Source organism: Macrotis lagotis, chromosome X (assembly GCF_037893015.1).
Source record: "Macrotis lagotis isolate mMagLag1 chromosome X, bilby.v1.9.chrom.fasta, whole genome shotgun sequence".
NCBI lineage: Eukaryota > Metazoa > Chordata > Mammalia > Peramelemorphia > Peramelidae > Macrotis > Macrotis lagotis.
In genome coordinates, this window is record NC_133666.1 from 569,690,517 (window position 1) to 569,707,515 (window position 16,999).

Genomic DNA, 16,999 nt, shown 5'->3' on the forward strand with positions numbered 1-16,999 from the left:
CTCTTGTTGCAAGGTATTAGTTGTCTCTCCCAAATTTTCCAGTTGATTTTTAAGCTCCTTCCTTATTTCTTCAAGGAAGTCTTTCTGTGCTGAAGAACCTCAGAGGTTCTAGGTCTTTCTGAGTTAGTGTCTTTCCCTTCCAAGAATTTTTCTATGGATCCATCTTTCCATTGACCCTTCTTTATTTTTCTAAGACCTTGAGTTGGGGAGGGGCTCATTCACAGGGGTTTGGGATCACTAGAGGCTTTACTCACTGAGTGCAGTTTCTATGGCTGGCCAGTAGGAAGTGTTGGTTGCTTTCTCTGGACTGTCTTTGACCTTTATTGAAGCCTTCTCCCTTTGCTTGAAGGGAGGAGTTGGAGCTATTGAATTCTTTTGCCTTCAATCCATGGTACTATTTACCCTGGCTTGAGGTCATTTGTCAGCTGGGCTGGTTTAATTGCTCACACACCTTGGCCTCAGGCAGAATTAGTCTGCAAGTATTTGTTCTGGAGAGTGGCCTCAGCAGGAATAGAGGCTTGGACTCTGAATTCCTCAGACTAGAGGAGCCCAGGGATGGTTTCTGCAGCTTTCCTGCACCAGAACTCTCCTCCCAGCCATGTCCACAAGCTCCAGAGCTTCAGCACTAACACCAGTGCCTCTGCTCCCTAGTTGACTCAAGTGCCTGCTCTCTCAAGTGCGCACCTCTGATCCAGCAGGTCAGGCTCTCAGGGCCCTCAGACTCCTGGCTCCACTTTAGTTGCTAATCTGGCTGATCCTGGGCTGATCCTACCTCTGAGTCCAGACTCACCTGCCCGAATTTGGCCAGTGCTGCTGGGGGAGAAAAATCCTGAGGTAGATGCTCTTTCTCCTGCCTTTTCTTTCTATGTTTTGTGGGGTCAAATTTCTGTTAGGAGGTTTATTTCATATGATAGATGGGGAAAGATCAGGAGACTTTGGAATTGTGCCCTGTCCTTCTGTCCACCATCTTGGCCAGAAGTCTGTAGTCATTATTTTCTTCAAATAGCTTTTTTATCTCATTTCCAACTGGCCAGGTCTGCTTTTTAAGGAATTCTTCTCCTCATTTGACTTTTGTTTTGCTTTTGTTCCATTTGACCTCAACTGGTTTTTAACATAGATTTTCTTCAGTTTTTTGGTATTTCTTTCACCAAACACCTGATTTGGTTTTCATGATTTTTCTGCATCACTCTCATTTCTCCTCCCAAATTTTCCTCCACCTCCGTTAACTGTTTTTCAAAGTCCTTTATGAATTTATCCATAATATGAACCAATTTTCTATTTCTCTTGGAGGTTTTTGAAATAGAAGCTTTGATTTTGTCATCATCTGAGTATGTGTTTTGATCTTCTATAGGAATAAAGTAATTTTCCATGGTCAGATTCATCATTCTGTTGTTACTCATTTGCTCACCCAAGACTAATTTATAGCACTTCCAAGGTTTTGGATTTTTGTGTGTATGTGTACACACTACTGGGACCTTCATTTCTCTAAGCTCTTATGGTCTCTTGCCAGTGCTTTAATATGGAGATGACAGTCTTATGGTCTCTTGTCCTTTAATATGGAGATGACTATAACACTCCCCAATGCCCTGGAGCTGTAAGGAGGAGCCCTGCTTAGTATGGAAGCCCAAACCACAAACTGCATCTGAGTGTGGGCAAACAGCAGAGTCATATCCCTAGGGCCAGCAGAGAAATTTCTACAGTCTCCCCCTGACTCCCTTTATCATCTGTGGGCCTATATTCTGGAGGTGCAGGCTGGTTTCTCCTGATTCTCACTGCAAGTTCTGTGGCCTTTGCTCCTCACTCCACACTCATTCTGGTGCACCAGAATTTCTCCCCCTGCCCCTTCAAGTTGTTCCCGGACTGCACTGTGACTGGGGCTTTTTATAACTCCACGCCCTGTTGGAACACACCTTTCCCATGGAACTTCTAATTTATTAATTTATCATGGATTTGGAAAACTTATCACTCAGTCTTTCTGTGCATTCCTGCCGCGTCTAAATTTTGGCTAGAGTCATAATTTGACAGCTTTTGGAGTTTTTTGCGGAAGGAGTTCCTGGGAAATGCTGCCTTCATGCCTCCATCTTGGCTCTACCCCCAGGTGGAGCAATTTTTGGAGGAAAATTTGCAGAGCAAAATTACAGCAAGTTATTACCACGACAATACACCATGATCAGGTTGGATTTACCAGGCAGGCAGGGATAGTTCCACATAAGGAATCACTCAACATAAGTAAAAATATCTGTAGCAAAACCAATAAAAATCATAAGATTATTTCAAAAGATCCTGAAAAAGCCTTTGACAAAATGCAATATCCATTCCTATTAAAATCACTAGACAGTTTAGGAATAAACAGAGTTTTCCTTAAAAGAATAAATAGTATCTATCTTAAACTATAAACAAATATTATATTTATGGAGTGAATCAGAGCATTTCCAATAAAATTAGGTGTGAAACAAGGATGCCTATTACAACCATTACTATTCAACATTGTATTAGAAATGCTAGCAGTAGCAATAAGAGAAGAAAATTAAATTGAAGGAATCAGAATTGACAATAAGGAAGCAAAAATTTCACTCTTTGCAGATAATAAGATGATATACTTAGAGAACTTGAGAAAATTATCTAAATTTTTCCTTGAAACAATTAAAAAATTCAGGAAAGTAGCAGGATATAAAATAAACCCACATAAATCATCAGCATTTCATATATGAACAGGAAAGCCCAAGAACAAGAGATAGAAATGGAAATGAAAAATATTAGAGGGAATGTGGTAAAACTAGGACACTGGGCTGCCTGCAAAGGAGAGTGCCATCTGTATCCAGTTAAGGAGCTGTGGAGTTTGAACAAAGTTGAAGGGACTATTCCCTTCAATATAGAAAAAAAAAACAGATATCTTATTGTCTGATCTTGTTACCTCTTAGAATTCTTGTCTCTTCTCTAAGGATATGATTTCTCTCTCATCCACACACCCAATTTGGATCAAGGTACAACATGGAAACAAAGTAAAGACTTACACATTGCTTTCTGTGAGGGATGGGGGAAGGAAGTAAGATTGGGGGCAAAATTGTAAAACTCAATATCTTTAATAAAAATTAATTACAAAAAACTAGTACACTAATTTACTTTTGGTTGAGTTATGAACTGAACTAACCTTCTAGAAAGCAATTTGGAAATATACCCAAGGGATTATGACCTTGTACACACCTTTTGATCTGGTAATACCACAACTTGGTATGTATTCCAAAGAGAAAATAAAAAAAAAATAAATGAAGTCACATGTATAAAAATATTTAAAGGAGCTCTTTTGTGGCAAAGAATGGGAAATTGAGAAGAAGCCCAATAATTTAGGAATGGCTGAACAAATTATGCTGCAAGCAACTAATGGAATACTATTGTTCTGAAAAAAATCAAAAGTAGACTTCAGAAAAATTTGGAAAGAATTTTATGAATGGATGTTAAGTAAAGTTTGCAGAACAAGAAGAACATTGCATACATTAACAGCAGCATAGTATGATCATCAACTATGCTGGATTTACCTTTGCTCAACAATATGGTTCTGAAACAGATTTTATGGAAAATACAATTCAAATAGAGAGAAAGAATTATGGAATCTGAATGCAGAGCAAACATATTTTCTCTCTCAATATTTTTTGTTTCTTTTTTTTCCCGAATTCTTCATTCACAATATTTCTAATATGGAAATATGTTTATTATGATTATACATGTAGAACATATTTGTACACATATAACCTGTACCATATTCGTTGCTGTCTTGGGTTCAAGGGAAGGGAGGAAGACATAAAAATCCTACAAAAATGAATGCTGAAAAATATCTTGATATATATGTAGAAAAGCACTATTAACTAGAAAAAAAATTAAAACCACTAAGAACAGGTAAAATGGCAGAGTAAAGGTAAAACTTGCATGAATTCTCCCCTCAACCATTCCAAAAAGCTATAAAAATGATTCTAACCAATTTTGGAGCAGTAGAAAGCACAAAAGACTGAAAGAAAGAATTTTGCTGTCCAAGACAACTTGGAAGATCCATGGGAAGTGTTTGCTCTCCCTGGGTTACAGCTCAGCCCAGTCCACACTGGAGTAATTGGGGCTACAACTATCCTGGAAAAGACTGCAAGATGCCTGGATCCCTGAGGGCAGTCAGGACTGCAGCAGCTGTGGCAGTTGCCAGACCTCTCAGTACAGGAATTGTCAAGGAGAACTTGGAAGATCAATAAGAAAATTATGCAACATAAGAATGAGAAAGGAGTCCATTCCAAGGAAAGCCTCAGTACAGATCCTGTCTCAGCTCCTGCAGATTCTGCCCCAGGAGACTACAAGGTGGCCTGGGGAGCTACCAGGTAGATGCTTCCAGAGTGCTCAGCCCAAAGATGTAGTAAGACTAGATAACAGGCCATGAGACCAGTTACAGGCACTCGTATGATCTTGTCGGAATTGAGAACTTGCACTTCCCTAAGACTCTCACTTAATATGTTCTGTTTTGATTTCGACCCAGAATGAGATATGAAGAATTTGTTCATTGATTACAATTGCTATGGGGTATAATTTTGCTTCAAGTATGTTTAATTATTACATTCATTTAGAGTATTGACCTTGGAGTCAGGAGGACAGGAGTTCAAATCCAGTCTCAGGGACCTGACACTTAATAGCCCAGATGACTCTGGAGGAGAAAGTGAGGCTGGTGAATTAGCACAGCATCCCCTCTTTTAAATCCAATTCATGTGCTTGTCATTCTATCACTTCCTTGCTATCATGGTCTTCTTTGATAATGAAGTACAGGCATCATTAGCAAAGATAAGCAGTATCATTTCTGAGAATTTTCTTTCTAAGACAAATCCATAAACTGACCCCTTCCACACTCATCCCCACTTTAATACATATTGTCACTCATAATCTGGTATTATATTTTAGGAAAATATTTTTAGCAATAGAATAAGCTAAAACCTTATCATGAGGAATTTTTCTTAGAAGAATATCATTGCAGAAAAGATATTTCAAATTTCTAGAGAGTTGGGAGACAAGTGGAAGGAGTAGCAGTAAACAAAGCAGATATGTTTTATGAATTACATTTAAGTAAAATGAGGAAAAAATAAGAATCAAAAGGAATAGAATTGGTTTGTAGAGCTCCATTCATATCCACTTCAGTTTGGTTATAAACATAAAATTTACCTAAGTTGATAAGGTGATTGGGAAAATTTGAGCACATTGTAACTATATATGAAATCACTGAATCTTTAAGGAACTCTGATTTATTTTTTCAATGGTACAAAAGGGTCAGTTAACAGGTTGGTATAAATGTCTTGATTCATATATGGATATAAGGACATGAGTCATAGAGGATTCTTTCTTTATCTTTATGTTATATACCTACTAAATCTTCCCAATAATTTTAGTCAATGAACAAGGTGATTGAGTTATAAATGATACATTTTGTAATATCCAGAGATTTTTTCAATAATAAACTTTATATACTTTTTCATTTAATAGCTCTGATATTTGTTTACTTGGTAAAAATTTCACAACTGACATAGTATTTGACCTTCATCATCATCACCATTTATATATTTAATAAATAAATTTTTTTTTCATTTCCCAAGGATGGTCTTTGAATTTATAAAATTATGATGTGTTATATATACATACACACACACACACACACACACACACACACACACACACACAAACACATATATATAGGCATTGATTTCCAAGAATCTATTCAGCAAAATTTAGTTTTTTACCTTATTTATGTGACTAGGTTTTCATCTGATCTTTCTTTAGGAAAAGTTATTATGTAATATTTGTTTCCTTTATTCTTTTAGTCTGCATTAATGACATAATGTCAAAGGTGATTCCATGTGATTCTTTTAAGACAATGGGGTCAAGTGACTTGACAATGTCACACAGCTAGGCAATTATTAAGTGTCTGAAGCCAAATCTGAAGTCAAATTATCCTGACTCCAGGGACAGTGATCTATCCACCTAACTGCCCCCTAATTAAAGTTATTTCTTGAGATAAATCCCAGGAAATGTTTCATCACACATTTTCTACCAAAGTAAATTGAATGTAATCTTAAAATATTTTATGTTTCATGATAAAATTAGACATCAAAATGAATATAATCTTTTAAAAGAAAAAATGAATTTCAGTACCCTGAATATTTAAAATAGCAGTAACTTAATTTTGTATACATAAATATATTGCTGAGAAAAGAAACTGTCAGTATACAAAGAAAAGATTAAGAAAATTATTCTTTTCTATTAGGCTTTATAGAGTGAAATTAGACTTAAATTTTATCTAATAGAAATATTTTTGAGACAAATACTATCTCTCTCTCTCTCTCTCTCTCTCTCTCTATATATATATATATATATATATATATATATATGATATTTTTTATTTTTTTGGTTTTACAATTTTTCTACAGTTGTAGATTCTTCCCCCAACCCCCCACAGAAAGCGATTTGTTAGTCTTTACAGTGTTTCCATGATGTACAACATTGATCCAAAATGAGTGTGATGAGAGAGAAATCATATCCTTAAAGAAGAAATATAATGTATAAGAGATAACAAGATCAGAAAATAAGATATCGGGATTTTTCCTAAATTTAAGGAAATAATCCTTGAAGTTTGTTCAAACTCCACGGTTCTTTTTTCTTTTTTCTGTTAGGTTTTTGCAAGGCAAACGGGGTTAAGTGGCTTGACCAAGGCCACACAGCTAGGTAATTATTGTCTGAGACCAGATTTGAACCCAGGTATTGCTGACTCCAAGGCCGGTGCTTTATCCACTACGCCACCTAGCTGCCCCTACTCCATGGCTCTTTATCTGGATACAGATGGTATTCTCCATTGGAGACAGCTCCAAATTGACGCTGATTGTAGGACTAATGAAATAAGCATGTCCATCAAGATTAATCATCACCACCATGTTACTGTTAGGATGTACAGTGTATTCCTGGTTCTGCTCATCTCACTCAGCAACAGCTCATGCAAAGCCCTCCAGGCTTACCTGAATTCCCAACCCTCCTGGTTTCTAATAAAGCAATAAATAGCATTCCATGACACACACACACACACACACACACACACACACACACACACACATATATATATAAATATGTAAATACATATATATATATATATATATATATATATATATATATATATATATTTGTATGTCAGAGTTTGCTAAGCCATTCCCCGATTGAAAGACATTTACTTGATTTACAAATCTTTGCCACCACAAACAGGGCTGCTATGTATATTTTTGTACAAGTGATGTTTTTACCCTTTTTCATCATCTCTTCAGGGTATAGACCAAGTATTAGTGTTGCTGGATCAAAGGGTATGCACATTTTTGTTGCTCTTTGGACATAGCTCCAAATTTCTCTCCAGAAAGGTTGGATGAGTTCACAGCTCCACTAACAATGTAATAGTGTTCAAGATTTCTCATAACCCCTCCATCAATGATCTTTATCCTTTCTGGCCATATTTGCCAGTCTGAGATGTGTGAGGTGGTACCTTGGAGAAGCTTTAATTTGCATTTCTCTAATAAGTAATAATTTAGAGGAATTTTTGGTATGACTATTGATTGCTTTGATCTCCTCATCTGAAAATTGTCTTTGCATATCCTTTTACCATTTGTCAAATGGGGAACGACTTTTTTTAAAACAAAATATGTATGTTTTTTTAAAAAAAATTATGTTTTAGATATGAGTCTTTTGTCAGAAAAATTAGTTGTAAAGATCGTTTCCCAGTTTACTACATTGCTTTTGATCTGGGTTGCAGTGGTTTTATGCAAAAGCTTTTTTATTGAATGTAACTGGAATCATCTACCATCTGTTTTTAGTAATGTTCTCCATCTCTTCCTTACTCATAAACTGCTCCCCTTTCCATAGTTCTAACAGGGAAACTAGTCTTTTATCTTCTAATTTGCTTGTAGTATTGCATTTTTCTGTCTGAATCCTGCATCCATTTGTATCTTATCTTGCAACTGGTTGTGAGATGTTGGTCTAATCCAATTTTCTTCCATACTAATTTCCAATTTTCCCAGCATATTTTATCAAAGAGAGAGTTTTTATCCCAATAGCTGAACTCTTTGGGTTTATCGAACAGCAGATTACTATAATCTTTTCCTTCTATTGCACCTAGGTTATTCCACTGGTCCATCACTCTATTTCTTAGCCAATTCCAGACAGTTTTGCTGACTGATGCTTTATAATATAATTTTAGATCAGGTAGGGATAATTCCTCTTGTTTGGCACTGTTTTTCAATGAATCCCTGCAAATTCTTGACTTTTTATTTCTCCATATGAATTTACTTACATCTTTTTCTAACTCATTAATTTGTTGAAATTTTGATTGGTATGGCACTAAATAAGTAATTTAGTTTTGGTATACTTGTCATTTTTATTATCTTAGCTTTATCTATCTATGAGCAGTTGACATTTGCCCAGTTATTTAAATGTGATTTAATTTGTGTGAGAAGTTATTTCAAATTGTTTTCAAAAAGTTTCTGATTCTGTCTTGGCAAATAGTCTTGAAATTATTTTATATTGTCTGAGGATACTTTGAATGGGAATTATCTTTCCAGTTTTCTTACTTATCTTGCTATTCATATATAGAAAAGTTGAAGATTTATGAGGGTTTATTTTATATCCTGCAAATTGGATAAAATTGCTAATTGTTTCCAGTAGTTTTTTGGATGAATTCTTTGGATTCTCTAGATATACCATCTTGTCATCTCCAAAGAGTGGGAGTTTTGTCTCTTCCTTCTCAATTCTAATTCCTTCAATTTCTTTTTCTTCTCTAATTGCTGATAGTAACATTTCTAATACAATATTGAATAGTAGTGCTGATAATGGGCATCCTTGTTTTACCCCTGATCTTATTAGGAAAGCCTCTAGCCTCTCCCCATTGAATATAATGCTTGTTGATGGTTTCAGATAGATACTGCTAATTATTCTAAGGACCTGTCTATTTATTCCTACACTCTCTAGTGTTTTAAGTAGGAACGGGTGCTGCATTTTGTCAAAAGCTTTTTCAGCATCTATTGATATGATCATATAATTTATGATAGATTTGTTGTTGATATAATTGTGTATACTAACAGGTTTCCTAATATTGAATCAACCCTGCATTCCTGGAATAAATTCTACTTGATCATAATGTATTATCCTAGTGATAACTTGTTGTAATTGTTTTGCTAAGATTTTATTTAAGATTTTTGCATCTATATTCATCAGGGAGATAGGTCTATAATTTTTTTCTTTATTTTAACTCTTACTGTTTTAGATATCAGCACCATATTGGTTTCATAGAAAGAGTTAGGTAGCGTTCCATCTTCCCCTATTTTTCCAAAGAGTTTATATGGAATTGGGACCAATTGTTCCTTAAATGTTTGGTAGAATTCATTTGTGAATCCATCAGGCCCTGGAGATTTTTTCTTTGGGAGTTCAATAATGGCTTGTTGAATATCTTTTTTTGTGATGGGATTGTTTAGGCATTTAATCTCCTCTTCATTTTACATGGGCAACTTATATTTTTGTAAATATTCATCCATTTCACTTAGATTGCCAAATTTATTCACATTGAGTTAGGCAAAATAATTTCAAATTATTACTTTCCTTTCATCCTCATTGGTGCTGAGTTCACTACTTTTGTTTTTGATACTAGCAATTTCTTTTTTCTTTTTTTATTGAAATTAAGCAGAGGTTTATCAATTTTATTGGTTGTTTTCATAAAACCAACTTTTATTTTATTACTTCGATTTCTTTCCTTTTACTTTTATTAATTTCTAATTTAATTTTTAGATTTTCGAATTTGGTATTTAATTGGGATTTTTAATTTGTTTCTTTCTCTAATTTTTTTAGTTGCATATTTAGTTCATTTATTTCCTCTTTATCTAATTTATTCATGTAAGCAATTAAAGACATTGTGATCTGAGAAAGATGTATTCACTATTTCTGCCTTTCTGCACTTGATCATTAGGTTTTTATGTTTTAGCACATGGTCAATTTTTGTATAAGTGCCATGTACTGCAGAGTAAAAGTATATTCCTTTCTATCCCCATTCAATTTCATCCATAAGTCTACCATATCTAGATTTTCTAACAATGTATTTATCTCCTTAACTTCTTTCTTGTTTATTTTATGATTTGATTTATCTAGATGTGAGAGCTGCAGGTTGATTTCTCCTACTAGTATATTTTTACTGTTGTTGTCTTCCTGGAGTTCTTGCAGCAGCTTCTCCTGTAAGAATTTGTATGCTATCCCATTGGGTGCATATATATACATACATACATACATATATATATATATATATATATATATGTATGTATATATATATATATATATATATATATATATATATATATATACATATATATATTGAAATCACTTTATTGTCTATGGTACCTTTTAGGTGAATATAGTTTCATTCCTTATCTCTTTTAATGCTATTTTTGTAGCTGCTTTGTCTGAGATAAGTATTGTCATACCTGCTTTTTTCCCTTCAGCTGAAGGGAAGCTGCTCCAAACTTTTACCATTCTCTTACAATTCTTGTCCTTTTATTATTCCAGATGGATTTTGTTAGTATTTTTTTTCCTAGCTCAGTGTTGCAATTATTTCAGTTTGTTTGGCATGGTAGTGAATGAGTAAATTAATTTCAGTGGAATTGTCATTTTTATTATACTAACTCAGCATAGAGAATTTCACATGTTTACAATTACTTGAAACTGAACTTATTTGGCTGAGAAGAGCTTTATACTTGTGTTTATATTTTTTTTGCGGTTTTTCTTGGGAGGTAGAGTCCCAAGTATTTAATCTTATCTACAGTTATTTTAAATGGAATTTCTCTTTCCATCTCTTGTTCTTGTGCTTTGTTGTTCATATATAGAAATGCTGATGATATCTGTAGGTTTATTTTATATCCTGATTCTTTGCTGTATTTGTTAAATGTTTTCAAGGGGTTTTTAATATGATTTTCTCGTGTTTGCTAGGTGTACCATCATATCCACAAAGAGTGAAAGTTTTGATTCCTCATTGACTATTCTGATTACTTCAATTACTGTTACTTCTCTTATTGCTACTGGTAGTGATTCTAATACTATATTAAATATTAAGGGTAATAGTAGGCATCCTTGTTTCACCCCTGGATTTATTGGAATTGCACTGTGTTTATTTCCATTAAATATAATATTTGTTAATGGTTTTTGATAGATATAATTTATTATTTTAAGGAAAACTCCATTTATTTTTAAACTTTCTAGTATTTTCTTTAATAGGAATGGATGTTGCATTTTATCAAAGGTTTTTTCAGTCTCTATTGAGATAATCATGTTTTCTGTTGGTATTATATTTAATTATGTTGAGGGTTTTCCTCATGTTGAATCATCCCTGTCTGCCTGGTATAAATCCAACCTGCTCATGGTGTATTATCTTGAGATTAACTTGCTGTAGTCTCATCACTCAAATTTTATTTGATTGTTGCATCAAAATTCATTAGCAAGATTTTTCTATAATTTTCTTTATCTATTTTTGGTTCTTCCTGGTTTAGGTATCAGCATCATGTTGTCAAAAAAGGAGTTTGTTAGAACTCCTTCCTCTCTTACTTTTAAAAATACTTTATGTAAAATAGGAATTGTTCCATAAATGTTTCATAGAATTCACTTGTAAATCCATTTGGACCTTGAGATTTTTTCTTAGGGAGTTTATTGATGGTTTCTTCAATTTCTTTTTCCCAAATAGGGTAATTTAAGAAATTTATTTCCTCTTCTGTTAATTTGGGCAGATTGTATTTTTTGTAAATATTCATCCATTTCACTCAAGTTGTCTAATTTATTAGGATAAAGTTTGTCAAAGTAGCTCCTAAATATTTCTTTAATTTCCTCCTCATTGGTGGTTAGTTCAACCTTTTTCATTTTTGATACTGGTTATTTGGTTATCTTCTCTCTCTCTTTTTTAATCTGATTAACCAGAGGTCTGCCTATTTTATTGGTTCTTTCATAAACACATCTCTTAGATTTATTTATGAAATCAGTGGGCTTTTTTGCTTTCTATTTTGTTAATCTTTCCCTTGATTTTCAGAATTTCTAGACTGGTATTTAATAGAGAATGCTTGATTTTTTCTTTTTATCACATTTTTAGTTCTATACCCAATTTATTAATGTCTTTCTCTATTTTATTCATATAGGCATTTTGAGATATATAGTTTCTCCTCAAAACTGCCTTGGCTGCATACCATAAATTTTTGTATGCTTTCTCATTAGTATCATTTTCTTGGATATCATTATAGACCATTTAAATATTATTAGCTGTTTGGTCCACATATTATTTAAGATAAAGTTGGTATTTAAATTCCAATTAGTACTTGCTTTATCTTTCCCGGACACATTATTACATAACTTTTATTGCATCATGATTGAGAAGTGTGTATTTATAATTTCTGTCTTTCTGCATTTGATTTTAAGGTTTTTGTGCCCAATTACATGGTCAGTTTTGGTGAAGGTGCCATGTACTGCTGAGAATAAAATATATTCTTTTCTATCTCCATTGAGTTTTCTCCAAAGGTCTATCATATCTAAGTTTTCTAAGGTTTCATTCAAGTTCTTAACTGCTGTCTTGTATATTTTGTTGTGAGAGAGGGAGAATGAGGTCTTCCATTATTAAAGTTTTGCTATTCCTCCTAGTTATTCATTCACCTTTTCCTCTAGGAATTTGGAAGTTATCCCACTAGGTGCATACATGTTTAGTAATGATATAGCTTCATTTCCAATGATGCCTTTTAAGAAGATGGAGTTTCCTTCTTTATCGCTTTTAAGGAGATTGATTTTTTTGCTTTTGCTTAGTCTTAGATTTGGATCGAAGCCCACGATGTTTTCTTTTTACTTCAGCTGAGGCATATGTTTCGTTCCAACCTTTGACATTTACACTGTGTATTTTTCTGCTTTCTTTGTGTTTCTTGTAAAAACATATTGTTGGATTAAGGTTTTTAACCCATTGTGCTCTCTGCTTCAGTTTGCTTTTGTTACTAATTATGTATTTCCCTCTATGCTATCTTTCTCCATTTACACTTATCTCCTTCCTTTACTCTTATTTCCCCTCACCAAAATTTTACTACCTTTACCCTTTGATTTATTTTTTATTTTTTTTAGGTGTCTGCAAGGCAAATGAGGTTGTTTTCATTTTTATCTTCCCTTCCCAGAGTTAAATAGAAAATTTGGACTTCAAACAGGGGACCAAAGAAACATATGAAAAGTTTTAAAAAGTGTAAAGAAAAAAAAACTGATATCCAATAAGATGAAAGTGGCTATATCTCTACCCAAAAGAAAGACTCTAATAACTCTCGAGAATTTTTAACTCTAATAGAGAGAATATACTTAACCAGAAGTGATGAATACTCAAGATTTTTCTGTGACTCAGAGAGAATGATTAAAAACAATTCCTCCTTAAAAACTGAGAAAGTGCCCTCTCTGTCTCCTCTGCTCTGTCGGCAGCTCTTTGTCGTTGCCCCTCACCCCCGAGAATGTATGCCTGCGCCAAGTCCGTCTCTGCCCCTGCCCTTGTGAGGAGCAGCTCTCAACTGCTAAGTAGATCGTTGTCTGCAGTGGTGTTAAGGCAACTAGATGTTCGGACAGCTGTGAACCTCAACAGTTTGGCAGGATCGGGTCCCTTGACCTCACTTCTCCCCAGATGTGGATTCCAAACTAGCGCTATCTCATGGGACATTGACACAGCAGCCAAGTTCATCGGGGCTGGAGCTGCCACTGTGGGGGTGGCTGGTTCTGGAGCTGGGATTGGGAATGCATTTGGAAGCCTCGTTATTGGTTATGCCAGGAACCCCTCCCTGAAGCAGCAGCTCTTCTACTACCCCATCCTGGGCTTTGCCCTTTCCGAAGCCATGGGGCTCTTTTGCCTGATGGTGGCCTTCCTCATCCTCTTTGCCATGTGATGGAGTCATTTCTTTTGCAAGGCAAATGGGGTTAAGTGGCTTGCCCAAGGCCACAGAGCTAGGTAATTATTAAGTGTCTGAGGCTGGATTTGAACTCAGGTACTTCTGACTCCAGGGCCTGTGCACTATCCACTGTGCCACGTAGCCGCCCCTGATGGAGCCATTTCTACCCTTAACGTTTCTGAACATTCCTCCTCATCCTCCAGGTCCTTTCGTGACTCTTCTAGCCCATGTGTACTTCCCCCTCCATCTTACAGGCAGCCCTGTGGAATGCCATGGAGTCAGGGTTTGACAGAGGGAAGACAAATAAATACTGTGTTATTAAGCTGTTGGAAAAAAGTGGGACAGTAAAGAGACAGGAGGATGGAGAAGATTGAATGGGCATACATCTCATTACATTAAGAGGCACAAAGGACCTATTGCAATAGAGGGGAAGAAGGGAGGAGGTGAGAACTACCAGAATCTTACTCTCTGCTTAAAGCTGACATACATAAACTCAGTTAAGTTAAGAAACCTATCTTATTTTTCAGATATTAAAAGGGGGAAAGGGGGAGGAGGAATGAAAAAGGTGAACTAACAGAAGGAACAGAAGGAAGAAGGGGCAAAGAGAAAGGATAAAAAAGGGGAAAGGGCTTGGACATAGGAGGGCAAACACACAGAAGTTGGTGGTATTCAGAAACAAAATACTGCATAATATGGATAAAGAAAAAAGGGGGAAATGCAAACAGAGGGAAGACAGCATGGAGGGAAATGAGTTATTAATTATTACTTTGTATGTGATTGGGAAGAACTCTCCCTTAAAACATAAGTGAATAGTAGACTGGGATAAAAACCAGAATCCTACAACATGCTGTTTACAAGAATCTCATCTGAAGCAGGAAGATAGAAATAGAGAAAAGGTAAAAGTTTGGAGTAATATATATTTTTCTTCAGATGAAGGAAAAGAAGCAGGGCTTAGCAATCTTTATCACAAAAAAAACCCAGCACAAAATAACAGGTCTCTTTAAAAGAGATGAGGAAGGAAACTATGTCCTAAAAAGTACTACAGACAATAAAGCAATTTCAATACTAAATATGTATGCACTGAGTGGTAAAAGCATACAGATTCTTAGAGGAGATGTTAATGAGTTATCAAAGACATAAACAGCAAAATGCTATTGATGGGTGACCTCAACCTCCTGCTCTCAGATTTAGATAATTTAAACAATAAAATGAACAAGAAGGAAGTTAAGTGGTAAACAGATTGTTACAATATCTAGACATGATAGACTTATCAAAGAAACTGAATGGAGATAGAAAGGAATATATTTTTTTCCTGCAGCTCAATGGCACTTACAAAAAAATTGACCATGTAATAGGGCATAAAAACCTAAGAATCAATTGCATAAAGACAGAAATAGTGAATACATCTTTCTCAGATTTCTATGCAATTTAAAATCAAATGCAATATGGGACCAGGGAGATATAGATCCAAAAGTAATTGGAAACTAAATAACTTCATTTTAAAAAGCTGAAGGGATCAAAGAACAAATTTTAAAAAGAATTCATCACTTCATCCTAGATAATGCCAATAATGAAACATCACACCAAAATTTATGGGATTCAGCCAAGGCAGCTGTCAGGGGATACATTGTATCTTTAGATGCTTGCATGAATAAATTAAATAAAGAAGAAATCAATGAACTAAACATGCAACTAAAAAAATAAAGAAACAATAAATTAAAACCCCCTCCAATTAAATAACAAATTAGAAATTATAAAAATTAAGGGAGGAAAATGAAAATATGAAATCAAGAAAACTATTGAAATAATAATTGAAACCAAGAATTAGTTTTATGCAAAAACCAATAAAATTGATTAACTTCTTTTTAATTTGATTTAAAAAAGAAAGAAGAAAATCAAAATTGCTAGTATCTTAGATGAAAAGATGTGAACTCATCACCAATGAGAAGAAAATTAAAGAAATAATTCAGAATTATTTTACCCAACTCTATGTGAATAAATTTTATAATCTACATGAAAGGATGAATGTTTACCAAAATAATATTGGCCCAGGTGAAATTAAGAGGAAATTACATACCTAAATAACCCTATCTCAGAAAAACAAATTAAACAATCCATTGTTGAACTCACTAAGAAAAAATCTCCAGGGCCAGATGGATTCACAAGAGAATGTTCACAAACATTTACAGAACAATTGGTTGCAATTCTAAATAACCTCTTTGGCAAAATAAGTGGAGATGGAAGTCTGCCTAACTCTTTCTATGACACCAATATGGTTCTGATACCTAAATGAGAAAGAGTTAAAACAGAGAAAGAAAATTATAGACCTACCTCCGTGATGAATTTAGATGCAAAAATCTTAAATAAAAATTTCACAAAAGGATTAAACAAGTTATCTCAGGCATAATACATTATGATCAAGTAGAATTTATCCCAGAAATGCAGGGTTGGTTCAATATTAGGAAAACTGTTAGTATAATACATGGTATCAATAACAAACCTAGTAGAAATTATATGATAATATATTGGATGCTGAAAAAAAGGTTTTGACAAAGTATAGCAACCCTTCCTACTAAAAAGCACTAGAGAGCACAGGAATAAATGGATTGTTTCTTAGAATAATAAGTAATATCTTTCTGAAACCATCAACAAGCATTATATGCATTGAGGATAGGGTAGAAGCATTCCCAAAAAGATCAGGGCTGAAAAAGTTATGCCCATTATGACCACTACTATTCAGTATTGTATTAGAAATATTAGCTTCAGAAATAAGGGAAGAAAAAAAGAAATTGAAGGAATTATAATAAGGAATGAAGACATAAAACTCACTCTTTGAAGCTAACATGATGTTATATCTAGAGAATCCTCCCCAAAATTGAAAAAAAAAATATTAAAAATAATTAGCAACCTTAGCAAATCCACAGAATATAAAATAAAACTTCATAAATACTCAACATTTCTATAAATGACTAGCACGATGCCACAGAAAAACTAGAAAGATAAATACATTCAAAGTAACTTCAGAC

General features: G+C 34.3%; 1 pseudogene; it reads left to right on the forward strand.

The window, feature by feature from the left end:
- Positions 1-13,544: 13,544 nt before the first annotated feature.
- On the forward strand, positions 13,545-13,970 carry LOC141502813 (ATP synthase F(0) complex subunit C2, mitochondrial pseudogene; annotated as a pseudogene).
- Positions 13,971-16,999: the final 3,029 nt, after the last annotated feature.